We start from the raw sequence: 14207 nt of genomic DNA, 5'->3' as shown, positions 1-14207 counted from the left end.
CAGATTTGAAGTCTAGGCTCTTTGATTCTGGAGTTCATGCTGCTAACTACCGGCTATCCATCTGGCAGTGTTTTGTTCTTTTGTTGAATTACTAAAACAGAACTATTTTCTCCGAATGCAGAAGTTGAAACCTGTTGAGGAAATTCAACCAGAGTATTTCTTGAAGAAAAAAGAAACCATTTCCTGATTTCTTTATTTGTTAACCCTATGACATCATTAGGCTTGGTAGTAGCTGCTCCTTTGCCTTCACTCACAAGAATAAAGTGCAGATAGTGTTTTAGGAACTACTGAAGCTGTTCAGAGGGCCAGAAGCTGGACCCTCCTCTATCATTTTCTCTGCCCTACATCTGCCCTTTTTAGTTTGTAGAACTCATCATCCCCACCATCCAGTAAAGCCTGAAAGGCCCCCAGACTAGTCCCTGCAGTTAGTATCGATGTTTTTTTCTTGCTTCTTACCCACTTCGACTACAAACTCTTTCTTGCCCATGGTCAAACTATTGTCTCTAAAACTCCAGCTTCAGGCTACCTCTGACCCTTTGAATTTGCCATGGTTAGAAAAATCAGGAAAATAGGAAACCTAATCAGCAAAGAAACATCTGGGAGTGTGTTTGTTGTCACTGTAAGCAGTGACACATAGATTAAAACAATAATGAGATACCGTAGGCAGGAATGGATAGAGCATGGACTCGAACTTTGGGTTCAAAGCCTGTCTGTATCCTTTATAAGCTTTGCATTCAACAATTTAAGCTTTCTAAGCCTCAGTTTCTTTATCTGTAAGGTGGGGGATAATAATGGTAGCACTTCACAGTCTTGTGAGGATTAAATAAGATGAGGTATACGAAGCATCTAACACTGTGCCTAGAACAGTGTAAATGCCAATAAAGGCTAATTATCAAAGTCATAATGTAGCCTTTTTACCCATTCAATTAGGAAGAAGTTTTGAGCGATATTCCGTGTTGGTGAGCGGGTAATGCAATTTGTTCTTGTATACAGGCACACCTTGTTTTATTGTGCTTTGCCTTTTCTGCCTTGCATATCCTGTGTTTGTTACAAGTCTAAGGTTTGTAGCAAACCTGCCTGGAGTAAGTCTTTTGGTGCCGTTTTTCCAACAGCACGTGTTCACTTTATGTCTCTATGCTGCGTTTCAGGAATTCTTGCAGTGTTTCACACTTGTTCTTCATTATGTCTGTTACGGTGATCTGTGATCAGTGATCTTTGGTGTTACTGTTGTAATTGTTTTGGGGTGCCATGAACATCACCCACATAAGATGGTGAGCTTAAGAGAAATATTGTGTCTTCTGACTGCTCCATTGATTAGCCATTCCTGTTTCTCTCCCCATCCTTGGGCCTCCATCTTCCCTGAGATAACAGTGTGAAATTAGGCCTCTAAGTGTTCAAGGGAAAGGAAGAGTCACATGTCTCTCACTTTAAATAAAAAGCTACGGATGATTGAGCTTAGTGAGGAAAGCTTGTTGAAAGCCAAGGTAGGACAAATGCTTGAAAGAAATTAAGTGCTATTCTGGTGAACACACAAATGATAACAAAGTGAAACAGCATTATTGCTCATATGGAGAAAATTTAAGTGGTCTGGATAGAAAATCAAACCAGCCACCACATTGCCTCAAGCCAAAGCCTAATCCAGAGCAAAGCCCAACTCTCTTCAGTTCTGTGAAGAATGAGAGAGCTGAGGAAGCTGAAGAAGAAAAGTTTGAAGCTAGCAGAGGTTAGTTCATTAGGCTTAAGGTGAAAAAACCATCTTAGCCAGGTGCAGTGGCTCATGCCTGTAATCCCAGCACTTTGGGAGGCTGAGGGGGGCGGATCACTTGAGGTCAGGAGTTCGAGACCAGCCTGGCCAACATGATGAAACCCCATCTCTATTAAAAATACAAAATTAGCTCGGTGTGGTGGCTTGTGCCTGTAGTCCTAGCTACTTGGGAGGCTGAGGCAGGAGAATCACTTGAACCTGGGAGGCGGAGGTTGCATTGAGCTAAGATTGTGCCACTACACTCCAGCCTGGGTGACAGAGCAAGATTCTGTCTATTAAAAAAAGAAAAGGCAGCAGCAGCCATCTCTGTAACATAAAAGTACAAGGTGAAGCAACAGTTGCTGCTGTAGAAGTTGCAGCAAGTTGTCGAGAAGATCTAGCTGAGATCATTGCTAACTGTGGCTGCACTCAACCACAGATTTTCTTCCTTGCCTTTTTTTTTTTTTTTTTTTTTTTTGAGACGGAGTTTTGCTCTTGTTACCCAGGCTGGAGTGCAATGGCACGATCTCGGCTCACCGCAACCTCCGCCTCCTGGGTTCAGGCAATTCTCCTGCCTCAGCCTCCTGAGTAGCTGGGATTACAGGCACGTGCCACCATGCCCAGCTAATGTTTTGTATTTTTAGTAGAGATGGAGTTTCACCATGTTCACCAGGATGGTCTCGATCTCTCGACCTCGTGATCCACCCGCCTCGGCCTCCCAAAGTGCTGGGATTACAGGCTTGAGCCACCGCGCCTGGCCTTTTTTTTTCGTTTTTTGAGACAGAATCTTGCTCTGTTGCCCAGGCTGGAGTGCAATGGTGCAATATCAGCTCACTGCAACCGCTGCCTTCTGGGTTCAAGCAATTCTCCTGCCTTAGCCTCCTGAATAGCCGGGATTACAGGTGCCCACCACCACACCCAGCTAATTTTTGTATTTTTAGTAGAGACAGGGTTTCACCATGTTGGTCAGGCTGGTATGGAACTCCTGACTTCAGGTGATGGCTGGTATGGAACTCCTGACTTCAGGTGATCCACCCTCCTCGGCCTCCTAAAGTGCTGGGATTATAGTTGTGAGGTACCATGCCCAGCCCAGATTTTCAACATAGATGAAACAACCTTCTTTTGGAAACAGATGCCATCTAGGACCTTTAATGCCTGGCTTCAGAGCTCCAAAGGACACATTGATTCTGTTGTTAGAGTCTAATGCAGCCGATGACTAAGTGGTTTCAAAATAAATGCTTATGCTTGTTACCATTCCTAAAATCCTAGGGCCCTTAAGAATTACACTAAATATACTCTGTCTTTGCTGTATGAGTGGAATAACAAAGCCAGGATGACAGTACATATGTTTACAGCATGGTTTACTGTATATTTTAAGCCCACTGTTGGGACCTACTTCTCAGAAAAAAAGATTCCTTTCAAAATATTGCTGCTCAATTCAGTGCTGCTTCTTGGTTGGTAAAAAAAATCAAAAAACAAAAAACAAAAAACAAAAAAACTAAAATACTACTCCAGGCCAGGTGCGGTGGCCCACGCCTGTCATTCCAGGACTTTGGGAGGCTGAGGCAGGCAGATCACCTGAAGTCAGGAGTTCGAGACCAGCCTCACCAACATGAAAAAATCCCGTCTGTACTAAAAATAAAAAAATTAACGGGGGTGTGGTGGCTCGTGCTTGTAATCCCAGCCACTTGGAAGGCTAAGGCAGGAGAATTGCTTGAACCCAGAATGCAGAGGTTGCAGTCAGCCAAGATCACACCATTGCTCTCCAGCCTGGGCAACAAGAGCAAAACTCCATCTCAAAAAAGTAAATAAATAAATACAATATTACTCCTCATTGACAATGCACCTAATCGTCCAAGAGCTCTGGTAGAAATGTACAAAATTAATGTTTTCATGCCTACTAACACAGCATCCATTCTATAGTCCATGGAGCAAGAAGGAATTTCAACTTTCAAGTCTTATTATGTAAGAAATATATTTCATAAGGCTATATAGAGCTGTCATAGATGGTGATTCCTCTGAGGGATCTTGGCAGAGTACACTAAAAACCTTCTGGAGGGCGGGGCACGGTGGCTCAAGCCTGTAATCCCAGCACTTTGGGAGGCCGAGGCGGGTGCATCACAAGGTCAAGAGATCGAGACCATCCTGGTCAACATGGTGAAACCCCGTCTCTACTAAAAATACAAAAAATTAGCTGGGCATGGTGGCGTGTGCCTGTAATCCCAGCTACTCAGGAGGCTGAGGCAGGAGAATTGCCTGAACCCAGGAGGCGGAGGTTGCGGTGAGCCGAGATGGCGCCATTGCACTCCAGCCTGGGTAACAAGAGCGAAACTCCGTCTCAAAAAAAAAAAAACCTTCTGGAAAGGATTCACTCTTTTAGATGCCATTAAGAATATTCATGTTCGGCCGGGCGCAGTGGCTCAAGCCTGTAATCCCAGCACTTTGGGAGGCCGAGGTGGGTGGATCACAAGCTCAAGAGATCGAGACCATCCTGGTCCACATGGTGAAACCCCGTCTCTACTAAGAATACAAAAAATTAGCTGGGCGTGGTGGCACGTGCCTGTAATCCCAACTACTCAGGAGGCTGAGGCAGGAGAATTGCCTGAACCCAGGAGGCGGAGGTTGCGGTGAGCCGAGATCGCGCCATTGCACTCCAGCCTGGGTAACAAGAGCGAAACTCCGTCTCAAAAAAAAAAAAAAAAAGAATATTCATGTTCATGGGAAGAGGTCACAACCTTATCAACATTAACAAGAATTTGCATGAAGTTGCAACTCTTTTGGATGACTTTGAGGGGTTTAAGACTTAAGTGGAAGAAGTTAACTGCAGATGTGTTTGAAATAGCCAGAGATCTAGAATTATAAGTGGAGCCTGAAGATGTGACTGATTTGCTGCAGTCTCATAAAACTTGAACGGATGAGGAAGTGCTTCTTGTGGATGAGCAAAGAAAGCGGTTTCTAGAGATGGAATCTACTCCTGGTGAAGATGTTGTGACCATTGTTAAAATGACAAAGGATTTTAAAATACTACATAAATTCATTAAATCAGAAGCAGGGTTTCAGAGGATTGACTTCATTTTTTTTTTTATTTTTTTATTTTTTGAGACAGAGTCTTGCTCTGTCACCCAGGCTGGAGTGCAGTGGTATGAACTCAGCTCACTGCAACCTCCCCCTCGTGGGTTCAAGTGATTCTCCTGCTTAGGTAGCTTAGATTATAGGCACGTGCCACCACGCCTGGCTAATTTTTGTATTTTTAGTAGAGATGGGGTTTTATCATATTGGCCAGGCTGGTCTTAAACTTCTAGCCTCAAGTGTTCCACCTACCTTAGCCTCTTAAAGTGCTGGAATTACAGCGTGAGCCACCACACCTGGCCTATTGACTCCAGTTTTTAAAGAAATTCTACTGTGGGAGCATCACATGATATAGAGAAATTTTTTGTGAAAGGAAGAGTCAGTTGATGTAGCCAATTTCATTGTCATTTTTTTTTAATTGCTCTTCATAAGTTTATTGTCTATCTGAAAAATCCTTATAGAAAATTGTTTGGTTTAGCTCTCAGCAGCCCGCTCCTGAGCTCTGAGGAAGCTTGCCTTCTTTTGAGCTACCCGATCTTTCTTCTGAGCAAGGGACATTTTGGGGCGGTTCCACCTCTTCTTCTTAACTTCTTTCTTGGGCTTCTTTTCATAGACTGGATTCTCTCGTATAGCAGCATGAGCTTTCTTATACATCTCCTCCATCATGTCTGGAGTTACACTGTTCTTTATGTATTGAGAGAACTGTTTCTTGTAAGCATCTTCATCTTCTTCCATTAAGTAGCGCATGTAATCTGCAACATTCTGGCCCATGATATGCTTCCGGTGTACTTCTGCATTAAATTCCTTGCTTTCAGAATCATAACCAGGGAATCGCTTGGTACTATGAGGGATAGACAAGCCTCCATCCACAGCTCCCTTCAGGGCACCAAAAACTTTATTGCCAGTGGTAGTTCTGGCAAGGCCTGCATCCAAATAGCAGGTAAAGGCACCTGGCTGATCATCAATGCTTTCCACATTGTATTCATCACCAGTCACCTCCACTTGGCCTTCATAGATCTTGTCCATTCCAAACCTATTGAGAAGCCTGCGGGCCAGCAGCAGGCCAGTACAATAAGCTGCAGCATAATTTGTCAGGCCAACCTTCACACCATATTTTGGCAGTTCGTGTGCATATGCTGCGCAGACTATCATATCCCCCTCTATACGGGCATAAGCAATCTGACAAATGATATCTCTGTTTGTTACACGAACTATCATCCTGTATTTGAGTGTGTTGTATTTATTTTTATCCTGTATCACCAAGCGTTTCCGAGCATAGTAATCAGTTTTACCCTCTCGTCGTCTTCTAAATTTCACTTGGTATCTCTTAAAGTAGGCCTTATTCTTAACAACTTTAACAAACCCCATCCTGCGGAACAGAGACCCGCGTCCGCGGCTCGACACAGACCTGCAGGCCCAGCAGCGCTAGGGGGGGGGAAAAAGCTCATTGTCATTTTTTTTTGTTGTTGTTGTTTGTTTTTTGAGATGGAATCTCTGTCACCTAGGCTGGAGTGCAGTGGCACCATCTTGGGTCACTGCAACCTCCACCTCCACCTCAAGTGATTCTTCTGCCTCAGCCTCCCAAGTAGCTGGGATTACAAGTATGTGCCACCACACCTGACTAATTCTGTATCTTTAGTAAAGACGAGGTTTCTCCATGTTGGTCAGGCTGGTCTCGAATTCCCAACCTCAGGTGATCTGCCCGCCTTGACCTCCCAAAGTGCTGAGATTACAGGCACGAGCCACCACGCCTGGCCAAACTTAACCTTTATATGCGTTGGAAAACCAAAAAATTACTGTGACTTATTGAGATAGTCACTTTATTGCAGTGGTCTGGAACTGAACCTGCAAAATCTCCAAAGTATACTGGAATATTGTTATAGACATTGTAAATTGGTATACATCTTTTTTGCTTTTTGTTTTGGAAACAGGGTCTTGCTCTGTTACCCAGGCTGGAGTGCATAGGTGTGATTATAGGTTACTGCAACCTTAAATTTCAGGATTCAAGTGATCCTTCAACCTTAGCCTCTGAAGTAGCTGGGACTGTAGGTTCATACTACCATGCCTTGCTAATTTTTCATTTTTTTTGTAGAGACAGGGTCTCACTGTGTTGCCCAGGCTGACATATTTTCAAAAACAGTTTTGGAATATATAGAAAGGATATTCACATAGTAATATTATTTGATGGATTCTACTTTGGGGACACTATCCTAAGAATGTAATTTAATAACTGAAAAGAAAGCCTGATAACATGGTAATACTATTTATTATAGTGAGTAATCAATTTCAGTAAAATATGATCTATCAGCTTGGTGCAGTTTAACATTATTAATGTAGAGACTTCAGCTACATGGAAAAATACCTATATTACTATGTTGAACAAAACACTAAAAAAGGAATACAAAATTATATGGACTGATGGTTATAGGAGTATATAAAGTTTTCACACAGTTGCTAGGACATAACTCGTTTGTCTTTAGGGTCTTTTTGACATTGTCAAAAAAAATCTGACACTACTTTTTTTTAAAATGTGGTTTAAAGGTCCGACGCAGTAGCTCATACCTATAATCCCAGCACTTTAAGAGGCCGAGGCAGATAGATTATGAGGTCAGGCGTTAGAGACCAGCCTGGTCAATATAGTGAAACTCCGTCTCCACTAAAAATACAAAAATTAGCCAGGCGTGCTGGTGGCTGCCTGTAATCCCAGCTGCTCCGGAGGCTGAGGCAGAGAATTGATTGAACCTGGGAGGCGGAGGTTGCAGTGAGCTGAGATTGTGCTACCACACTCCAGCTTGGGCGACAGTGCAAGACTCTGTCCCCCCCACCAAAAAAAAATGTGGCTTAAAAAACTGTCAAGTAGGCCAGGCGAGGTGGCTCGTGCCTGTAATCCCAGCACTTTGGGAGGCCGAGACAAGTGGATCACGAGGTTAGGAGTATAAGACCAGCCTGGCCAAGATGATGAAACCCCATCTCTACTAAAAATATAAAAATTAGCCAGGCGTGGTGACAGGCATGTGTAATCCCAACTACTCGGGAAGCTGAGGCAGAGAATTCCTTGAACCCGGGAGGCGGAGGTTGCAGTGAGCTGAGATCATGCCACTGCACTCTAGCCTGGGCAACAGAGCCAGACTGCATCTCAAAAAAAAAAAAAAAAGGATCAAGTAATTAGCAAAACAGAATCTATTTCTGTGCCTGATTCTCACTGCCAGTTGCTACCCTCTGATTTCAGGGTGGGTATGAGGGAGGGAGGGGCAGTGAGGGATGAGGCAGGGCTCAGAGATTGTCTAAGGAGTCATTTGTATCTCCTGTGCGTTTCTTCTCTCAAATTCTTGAGCTTCTCTTTATAGGCCCTCAGTAGGGAAGTGGGGAGAGTTATGTGGGCATTAGTATGCGCTCTTACTCTTAACTCTAGCACTGTTAGGGACATCCTCAATGAAATCCCTGACAATTTCTTCAGTAATACATACGTTACATTAATGTTCTGATAACACTCCTTTATAATGATTATTTTGGGGAAAGAATAATTCTTTTTTTTTTTGAGACGGAGTTTTGCTCTTGTTACCCAGGCTGGAGTGCAATGGCGCGATCTCGGCTCACCGCAACCTCCGCCTCCCAAGTTCAGGCAATTCTCCTGCCTCAGCCTCCTGAGTAGCTGGGATTACAGGCACGCACCACCATGCCCAGCTAATTTTTTGTATTTTTAGTGGAGACGGAGTTTCACCATGTTGACCAGGATGGTCTCGATCTCTTGACCTTGTGATCCACCTGCCTCGGCCTCCCAAAGTGCTGGGATTACAGGCTTGAGCCACCGCGCCTGGCCAAGAATAATTCTTTAGAAGCTAACCCAGCAGGCTATAAACAAATCATTGCTCTTTAAAAAGTATAATAGCAATGCATCCTCATGTCCCCAGAAATGAGAGAGGATCTGGGATGTCTGTGGTCTGTTACATATATTACTTGATAATAAAAACAGTGATCTTAGGCCGGGTGCTGTGGTTTATGCCTATAATTCCAGCACTTGGGGAGGCCGAGGCGGGAGGATCAACTGAGGTCTGAAGTTCGAGACCAGCCTGATCAACATGGAGAAACCCTGTGTCTACTAAAAAAAAAAAATACAAAATTAGCCATGCATGCTGGTGCATGCCTGTAATCCTGTAATCCCAGCTACTCAGGAGGCTGAGGCAGGAGAATCACTTGAACCCAGCAGGTGGGGGTTGCAGTGAGCTAAGATCGCACCATTGCACTCCAGCTGGGGCAACAGGAGCAAAACTCCGTCTCTAAAAAAACAAAACAAAAAAACAGTCATCCCTTTACTTTGGCTTACAAAAGGCTCATGCTTCGACAGTGCAGCAAAATGTTCTGACCAAAATGACTGTGTCGGAAGGGTCCAGCCTGGGAATACAGCTATGAAGAAACATGCACAGGGAATAGAAACATTGGATGAAAATAGTGGTTGTATTTGGAAGGTAGAATTATAATCCTCCCCTTTTCTATGTTCCTAAATTGTCCATATGTGTGTGTGTTTTTTTTTAATAATGAAAGTCCAAGATAACAAATACTTACCGGACACTGTCTGCGTGCCAGACAGTATGCTTGATGCTGGAGATACAGTGACCCACACAGGCACAGTCACCGCCTGGCGGAACTTCAGTCCAGTGGGAGAGGCAGAAAATTTTGCCAGTCATTGTGACACTGTGTGACAAACTCACACTAGAGGAGTTCAGAGGGCGGCTGGTTGCGTTGGAGTGGTGCCTAACCCATAAGGGTTGGGAGGAGGTACCAGGAAAGGCTTCCTGGAGGAAGAGGTTTCTAGGCTGGGACCTGAGGACTGTCTAACTGAAGACTGGAGTAGGGAGTGTTCTAAGCAAGAGAAGCTGCATTTGGCAAAGCTTGGGGGAACTGAAAGTTTGGTGACATTGGAGCATAGATTGAGCATGAGAAGGGAGTGGGGAGAGATGAGGCTGGAGTGTGAAGCAGGAAGCAGATCACAAAGGACTTTACTTTCTTATTAAGAAATTTGGATTTTGTCCTAAGGCGGTATAAAGCTTTTGGAAGGATATTCATTTATTTGCTTGCCTGCTTGCTCACTTATTGTTCCAAATTTGTTGTAGAAACTCAAATAATATGGAAGCATGAAACATGAAAAGTGAAAGTCTCCCATTCTCTACTTCACTCCTCACCCCAGTTTGAATCCCCATGGTACCTATCGCTGAGTGTTTGATTTGTACCCTTCCTGGAGTTTTCTGGGGAGTATATGCAAGCGTGTGTGTGTGTGTGTATATATATACATATTTTCTTTCTACACAAATGGAATCATGCTATACCAAATAACTCCCATCTTAAAAGCAAAACGGCCGGGTGCAGTGGCTCACACCTATAATCCCAGCACTTGGGGAAGCCAAGGCAAGTGGATTACCTGAGGTCAGGATTTCAAGATCAGCCTGGCCAACACAGTGAAACCCTGTCTCTACTGTACAAAAATTAGCCAGGCATGGTGGCGTGTGCCTGTAATCCCAGCTATTCGGGAGGCTGAGGTAGGAGAATTGCTTGTGCCCGGGAAGTGGAGATTGCAGTGAGCCAAAATTGTGCCATTGCACTCCAGCTTGTGTGACAGAGCAAGACTCCTTCTCAAAAAAAAGAGCAAAACAGTACATCTTAGATATCTTTCCATATCAGTACATAAATATATATATATTATTTTTAATGACAGCACCATAGCCCTTTATGTAGCTGTCCCATCATTTATATAACCAATATCTTACTGAGGAACATTTAGATTATATCTAGTTTTTCACTATTACAAAACAAAACTGCAGGGAACATTCGTGTTATTATATAGTGTTGGATATTTACATAAGGGTATTTGTGGGACATATTCTTAGAGGTAAAATAGCTGGATAAGAAAGTTTGTACATTTAAAATTAAGGTAGATATTACCATATTATTCCCTATAAAGGTAGTGTCAGTTTCTACTTCCACCAACATATGAGTGTCTCTTCTTTTTTTTTTTGAGACAGAGTCTTGCTCTTGTCACCCAGGCTGGAGTGAGGTGGAGCAATCTTGACTCACTGCAGCCTCCGCCCCCCAACTTCAAGCAGTTCTCCTGCTTGAATCCCAGCCTCCTGAATAGCTGGGGTTACAGGCGCCTGCCACCACAGCCAGCTAATTCTTGTACTTTTAGTGGAGACAGAGGTTTGCCACATTGGCCAGGCTAGTCTCAAACTCCTGGCCTCAGGTGATCGGTCTGCCTTGGTCTCTCAAAGTGCTGGTATTACAGATGGGAGCCACTGCACCTGGCCAAGTGTCTGTTCTTTCATATACCCTTCCCCATTGGAAATAACCTTTTGTTTATTTATTATTATTATATTTTAGATGGAGTCTTACTCTACCACCGAGGCTGGAGTGCGGTGGTACAATCTTGGCTCACTGTAACTTCCATCTCCCAGGTTCAAGCAATTCTCCTGCCGAAGCCTCCTAAGTAGCTGGGATTACAGGTGTGTGCTACCACGCCCAGCTAATTTTTGTATTTTTAGTAGAGATGGGATTTCACATGTTGGCCAGGCTGGTCTCAAACTCCTGACCTCAGGTGATCCGCCCACCTTGGCCTCCTAAAGTGCTAGGATTACAGGTGTGAGCCACCACACCTGGCCAGTACCTCCATTTAAAAACAAAAACAAAAACAAAACAAAACAAAAACCTGTAGTTAAAAACCACACAACTTAAAATTTACAATATTCATTATTTTTTAAGTTTACAGTTCAGTAGTGTTAAGTATATTCACATTGTTGGGTAAAAGAGATCTCCAGAACTTTTTCATCTTGCAAAGCAGAAACTCTGTACCTATTAAACAACTCCCCATAGCCCCTCCCACCAGCTCCTGATAATCATCATTCTACTTTCTCTTGTGATGAATTTAACTATTCTAGGTGCCTCATATTAGTGAAATTATATACTATTTGTCTGTGACCAGCTTATTTCACTTAGCGTAATGGTTAGAAACAAGTCGCTGGCCTGGCCTGTGCTCAATGGCAGGATTTCCACAAAGTGTGCTGGGATTACAGGCATGAGCCACCAAGCCCAGCCTCATTCTGTTTTTTACCATTTTACTGTTTTGTTTTGTTGATATGGCTGTCTATTCCTCTGTCCATTCCCACATCAGTATATTATTTTGACTTTATAATAATGCACTTTGATTTTACTTTTAGTTACGTGTTTTTAGACAGATATATATGAACATAGATTCATGTAGTCTAAGATTAAAAGTAAGCAAAACAGTGCAATGAAAAGTATCCCCTCTATCTCTGTCCTAGCCACCCAGTTCACTCCCCACAGGCACAACCACTGTTGTCATGTTTGTTTATTCCTTTGGGAAATTTTTATTTGTGTCAGCAAATGTGACTCTATAGTCCACCTCATGCCATACTTTTCTCTGAAGGTAGCTAACCATACACATGTCTGTACCTTGCTTGAATAAAATTAAAGGTATGAAGTTAAGTGAATAACTTAATAAATCTTGGAGATCTTTCCATGTCAGTTTACAAAGTCCACCTTTATCTTTTTTTTTTTTTTTTTTTTTTTTTGAGACAGTCTCGCTCTGTCGCCAGGCTGGAGTGCAGTGGTGCAATTTTGGCTTACTGCAACCTCTGCCTCCCAGGTTCAAGGGATTCTCCTGCCTCAGCCTCCCAATAGCTGGGACTACAGGTGTGTACCATCATGCCCATCTGATTTTTGTGTTTTTGGTAAAGGTGGGGTTTCACCGTGTTGGCCAGGATGGTCTCGATTTCCTGACCTCATGATCTGCCTGTCTCGACCTTCTAAAGTGCTGGGATTACAGGCGTGAGCCACCAAGCGGAGCCTGTAAAAGAGTACATAGCATTCTTTTATATGAATTTGTCATAATTTATTCAACTAGTTCCCTATTGATGAACATGTAAGTAATTTACAGATTTTTTAAAACTATGCTGGAATGAACTTATACAGTTTCATACATGTACAGGTATAGCTGCAAGAAAAATGACTAGAAGTGAAATTGTTGGGGCGCAAGCATATGCATATGTAGTTTGGGTAGATACTGTCAGTTCACCTCCCTAGAAATCCCTCCCTGATGTGTGCCTGTTTGCCCACATCCTCCCTGACACAGTGTTCTGTCAAACTTTTTAATCTTTGTTAATCTTATAGATGAAAAATCACGTTTCTGTTTAATTCGTGCATTTTTCTTATGAGTAAGGTGTGTTTTTTCCTGTTTATGGATCATTTGTATTATCTTTACCGTGAAGAGTCTGTTCATATCTTTTGCCTTTAATTCTTTTGTATGGTTAATCTTTTCTTACTGATTTTTAGGAGCTTTTTACGTATTAGAAAATCCAGCAATTTGTCTGTGATATGAGATGTAAATATTTTCCAAATTTGCCACTTGTCATTTGACTTTCTTTATAATGGGATTTTTTTTTTTCTAACAGACATTGAAATTTTTTTATCAAAAGTTAATGTTGGCTGGGTGCAGCAGGTCACACCTGTAATCCCAGCACTTTGTGAGGCTGATGTGGGTGGATCACCTGAAGTTAGCAATTTGAAACCAGCCTGGTCAACTTAGTGAAACCTCACCTCTACTGAAAATACAAAAATTAGCCGGGCATTGTGGCAGGTGTCTGTTATTCCCGCTACTCAAGAGGTTGAGGCAGAAAAATCATTTGCACCCAGGAGGCAGAGGTTGCAGTGAGCTGAGATCGCAACTTTGCACTCCAGCCTGGGCTACAAGGGCGAAACTTCATCTCAAAAAAAAAAAAAAAAAGACAAAAATACATTCCTTTTTTGTTACTCCCAGGTTTTTTGTTATAGTTAGCAAGTTACCTTCTTTGGTTTCTGCTAACACTTTATACCTTTATTTTTAAATATAAAATCTTTGATCCATCACGACCTTAGGCCAGTGTAAGGTATGTAGTGTGAATCTGGCTTAATTTTTTTCCACTTTGCCAGCTAGTTGTCTCAGCACTGTTTGTTGAATAATGATCTTTTCTCCAATTGTTTAAATGCTATCTCTATCATATACTGAATTCTGATATGCTTGATTGTATTTTGAGACTTTCTGTTCTCTTTTATTAATCTTTGTGTCCATTCATACACCAGAATCACACTGTTTTAATTAATTATTACATCTTCGTATTACATTTTAGAAAGCTGGTAAGATTAATTCACTTTCATGCTGCTTTTCAGTGATTTTTCTAGGCTATTCTTGCATGTTTATTTTTCCAGCTGAACTTTATTTATTTATTTATTTAACACCAGTGTTACTTGCCAACCAAATGAACTTTAAAATTGGCTTGTTAGGGTCTTTTTAAAAAAATCCTTTCATTAATGGGTTTTATGCAGCTGAGTGATACGATCAGATTTGTGT

At 42.5% G+C, this 14207-nt stretch overlaps 1 protein-coding gene and 1 pseudogene across 4 annotated transcripts in view; one reads left to right on the top strand and one right to left on the bottom strand.

Annotated features, from left to right (window-relative positions):
* Positions 1-14207, top strand: part of CRTC3 (CREB regulated transcription coactivator 3) — a 117801-nt gene that overhangs the window by 34676 nt on the left and 68918 nt on the right. The window lies entirely within an intron of this gene.
* LOC101028881 (large ribosomal subunit protein uL18 pseudogene) lies at positions 5232-6247 on the bottom strand (annotated as a pseudogene).

Source organism: Saimiri boliviensis, chromosome 5 (genome assembly GCF_048565385.1).
Source record: "Saimiri boliviensis isolate mSaiBol1 chromosome 5, mSaiBol1.pri, whole genome shotgun sequence".
Classification (NCBI taxonomy): domain Eukaryota; kingdom Metazoa; phylum Chordata; class Mammalia; order Primates; family Cebidae; genus Saimiri; species Saimiri boliviensis.
Note: the sequence above shows the minus strand (reverse complement) of the source record. Positions and strands in the feature narration are given on the sequence as shown.